Source organism: Etheostoma spectabile, chromosome 16, assembly GCF_008692095.1.
Source record: "Etheostoma spectabile isolate EspeVRDwgs_2016 chromosome 16, UIUC_Espe_1.0, whole genome shotgun sequence".
Taxonomy (NCBI): domain Eukaryota; kingdom Metazoa; phylum Chordata; class Actinopteri; order Perciformes; family Percidae; genus Etheostoma; species Etheostoma spectabile.
Window position 1 is genome coordinate 10034170 of NC_045748.1, and position 4412 is coordinate 10038581.

The following is a 4412-nucleotide window of genomic DNA, read 5'->3' on the forward strand; positions in this document are numbered from 1 at the left end:
ACATGAATAGACAGTTAAAAACAAAATAGACACATAAAACACAAGAATAAAAGTTACAACTGAGTTAGTTTGGTAAGTTCCTAACTCTTTTAAACACAAAGTCACACAATGACATGAACAAACTAACCGATGGAGGCAGAGGTAGAGCAGCAACTCCCGTGTTCTGCTAGGTAAAATCACTGTTTTAGTCAATGGAGTCTGGAGGCTTTGACTGGGGGGGGGGGGGGGGTACAGACAGACAGATCAGCAGACAGAACAGATAGTGATAGATAGATAGATAGATAGATAGATAGATAGATAGATAGATAGATAGATAGACAGATAGATAGATAGATAGATGAAATAAATAGATAGATGACCAGATAGCAGACAGATAGACAGATAAGCAGAGATAGACAGATACAGACAGACAAAGAAGCAGACAGACAGACAGATATAACAGACAGATAGACAGATAAGCAGACAGACAGAAGATAAGCAGACAGTAGACAGATATCAGACAGACAGAAGAAGACAGACACAGATAGATTTGATTTTTCAGTGGCAATACTGTATTTATCCACAGACGCCAAGTATCCATCTTTATTATATAAGTGTTGGTCAGTTTGTGCTTCACATCCCATATTGCGCAAAAATTGATCTTTTTTTTTAGATAAACACATGTTGACAAGTTTCCTTTTGGATGGGAAAAAATTAAAAGTTGGAAAAAAGGTTCAAATCGCTAATAAATATCATCGGGAGGCGTCCCCCCCCCCCCCCCAGTCAAAGCCCAGACTCCATTGACTAAAACAGTGATTTTACCTAGCAGAACACGGAGTGTGCTGCTACTTGCCATCGGTTAGTTTGTTCATGTCATTGTGTGACTTGTGTAAAAGAGTTAGGAACTTACCAAAACTCAGTTGTAACTTTTATTCTTGTGTTTTCTGTGTCTATTTTGTTTTTTAACTGTCTATTCATGTGTTTTATATGCTTATAATTTTTTAACGTTTGTCTTGTGTGTTTATCTGTACTGATTTTTGATGTAAAGCATTTTGAAGTGCCTGTTGCTGCAAGTGTCTACAGATAAGCTGCCTTGCTTGCACTAACCGACGGAGGCAGCGGTAGAGCAGCAACTCCATATTCTATAAGGGCAATTACTGTTTTTGTGTTAAGAGTCTGGTGGCTATGACGAGAGCCCCCATAACATGATTAACGGCTTAGTTTCCCCGGGTAACTTAAACAGAGCGGTCTGACAGCAAGGTAAGTTGGAAAACTTTCTAAATATAGAGTATACACTTAAATGATTTTTTTTAGGAAAGATAACATAGTTAGATGCTACCCCCACATCATTAGGTGGGGGTATGGTTACCTACTTTTGCTTTATAACTTTAATTACTATTCAATAATTTTAAAGTCACTTACTTACCCCAATATTGTTTTTTTGTACTATGGCAAAGCACTGTACTTTACAAAACCTTTATTAGACGCACTTTTCGTCGTACCTTCTGCACTTGTCTATTGTTGTTGTCTTTCTTGTGTGTATTGTTTGTTTTTTGTTTTTTTTTGCCGTTATTGTTGAATACTGTACTAAGGAATTTCCCGCTGTGGATGAATAAAGTATATCTTATCTTATTAGTAGGACAAGCTAGCTTCCCTGTCAGCTTTTTCCAAACCGGGGAGTGCCGACTGCCATGTTACTGTAGAAAGAACCTGACTATGGAATAGCTCATACAATCACTCTTTAAAACATCTGAATTATCCCTTAAGCACAATGTAGAAGATAATATCCAGATGGTGTAAGCACTTACCGCATTCCTTCAGCTTTTCCAGATTTGGTAAAGATGTTGGGTTCCTAGCGGCTAATTTGGGGACTCTGTGTTGTTCTCGCGGGGTGGCCTCGGCAGAGACGGGATTGAGGCGGGAGAGGCGGAGGGGGTTGACAGCGAGGTAGGACTCAGGTTTAAGTCGGTTTGGGTTGATTCGGGTGAAGGGCTGAGGTGGGTGTAGGTGGTGTTAGATGGGTGAAAGGTTGGAGGGTGCGTAGGCTTAGAAGGGGTGAAAGTTTGGAAGGGGTGTAGGTCTGAGACGGGATGGAAGTTTGGAAGGGGTGTAGGTCGAGACGGGAGTGGAGTTTGGAGAGGGTGTAGGTCTGAGAGGGATGGAGGTTTGGGAAGGGTGTAGGTCTGAGACGGGAGGAGAGTTGGGAAGGGTGTAGGTCTGAGCGGGATGGGAGTTGGGAAGGGTGTAGGTCTGAGGGGATGGGTTTGGGAAGGGGTGTAGGTCTGAGACGGGATGGGAGTTTGGGAAGGGGTGTAGGTCTGAGACGGGATGGAGTTGGGAAGGGTGTAGGTCTGAGACGGGATGGAGTTGGGAGGGTGTAGGCTGAGACGGGATGGGTTTGGGAAGGGTGTAGTCTGAGACGGGATGGGGTTTGGGAAGGGGTTGTAGGTCTGAGACGGGAGGAGTTGGGAAGGGGTGTAGGTCTGAGGCACTGAGAAAGACTGGTTTGAGGTGGTGAACAGGATTGTTTGCTGCATAGCTCTGGGTGTCAGTAAGGCGGGTTGTCTGTGAGAAGGACGGAGGTTCTGGCGTGCCGTCGAGCAGAGTGGGTGTGAGGCGGCGGAGGGAAGCCATCGGCTCGCGCTACGGTTCGGCTCCTTCGTCCCAGAGGCGTCGAGCTTGTAGTGCCTCTTCCTCAGCTCCCCCAGGCGGACCGCTCCTGCTCCAGGGCTCTCCAGCTGCAGCACCTTCACCTGAGACATCCAGAGAGCAAGTCGTCAGCCGCTTGCAATTACAGGAATACACAACAAGATATGTTGGACTTGAAGACCTCACCTGAACTTCCCTCTCCTCGGTTTTCAGTTTTATCAGAGACATGCCAGAGAAGTCCATCACACCTGGAAATACATCACAGATGTAAGCTGCGAGGCTCAATTACCAGAAATGTTGCTCGCTCTGACACTGAACATAAACTATTCAACTGGCTCCAATGAAATCTAGTAGACATCACATTCCCTCCGGATAAATCCTTCTGATATTGGTGATCCATGAGGTTCACGTGTGGTTGGTCAAGATTGAATGTCACGACTAGAGCTTGTAACGAGTTATCCTTAGTTACCAGCTATTAAATTAAGTGCCATGCTATTATGATAATGGGTTAAGAATTTTTTATGAAAATTAAAAGATCTGTGATTAGCTTCGGAAATGTGAATTTCTAGTTTCTTCTCTCTCTGGCAGCAAACTGAATATCTTAATTGAGGACAAAACATGACCATTTCACGCGTCTTTTTTGGGCTCCGGGAAACACAGATCGACATTTTCACCATTTTATAAACCAACAATGAATCCAGAAAAAGAATCAACAATGAAAATAAGCGTTAGTTTGCAGCCATATTTCCATCAGGAGGATTGTATAACATCATCTCCCACCTGGTCGGAGATCTGCTGCTGGCCATGTTTGGTGGACGTGACGACCACGGCGGCCCCATGTCGTTTACGTGGCGGATGCCTGCTTCAGGTCTGCAGCTCTTGTTGTGCGGTCGGCCTTCACCTGAAATCCACAACGTACAGTAACTGAAAGGTTGTGACGGCCCCTGTGCTCCGTTCCCCTGTCTTTTCTGTGTTTTCTCTCTCCAGGGCTGCAGACCTGACCGGGGAGTAATCAGCAGCTCGGGACACACCTGGGCCCAGGGCTTCACAGCAACATTAACCAGAGCAGACGCCGGTCTCGGTGGCAGAGCTCCTCGCCGAACCGCTTCACATTGTGGCTTTGGTTCCTTTCTTTGTGCTTTTACAGCACTATGCATTAACATTTTCATTGAGTCATCTTACAATACTGACTCAGTGATCCCCGTCTTTTGTTTTCCTTTTTTTTGTTATTCTGTATTAAAAAAGTTTAATATGTAGCATAATCCTATCCTTTAAGACAGTGGTTCCCAACTTTTCAGCTCAAGACCCAAAAGAGATATTTGGTGTTTCCCCGGGACCCAATTACAAAATACACCAGAATCATTGTACCATCTCATTTTAACTGTGACAAGCTGAACAAACCGAATTACAGTATATGAAGTATATTTTTCCATTATAAAAGTAAACAAAACAGAAAGGTCTCTATTCTCCTTTCTGTGTCTCACCCCTTTCTAACTCATTTTTCATCCCCTCCTAGGATAAGAGAAGAGAGAGAGAGGAAAAGAAGAAGAGAGGAGAACACCCCACATCATCTGAGCGAACAGACCAGTGGAGCAAAAAAGAACGCTCATTCCATAAGATTGACGTGCATTTTACTCAATAAATTATTTACAACCTAATAAACACGGGCTGCGACCCATTTGGGTCCCGACCCTAAGTGGGAAACATGGACCCTGCCCTCTGTTGGATTCTCTCTTCTTATTTATACTGTGTGCAGGAGGTTCTCGTCTCTCTCTCTCTCTATC

General features: G+C 44.2%; 1 protein-coding gene across 1 annotated transcript in view; it reads left to right on the plus strand.

Moving 5' to 3' along the window:
• hip1r (huntingtin interacting protein 1 related) overlaps window positions 1–4412 on the plus strand; it is a 28384-nt gene that overhangs the window by 23341 nt on the left and 631 nt on the right. The gene's annotated exons all lie outside the window — the stretch shown is intronic.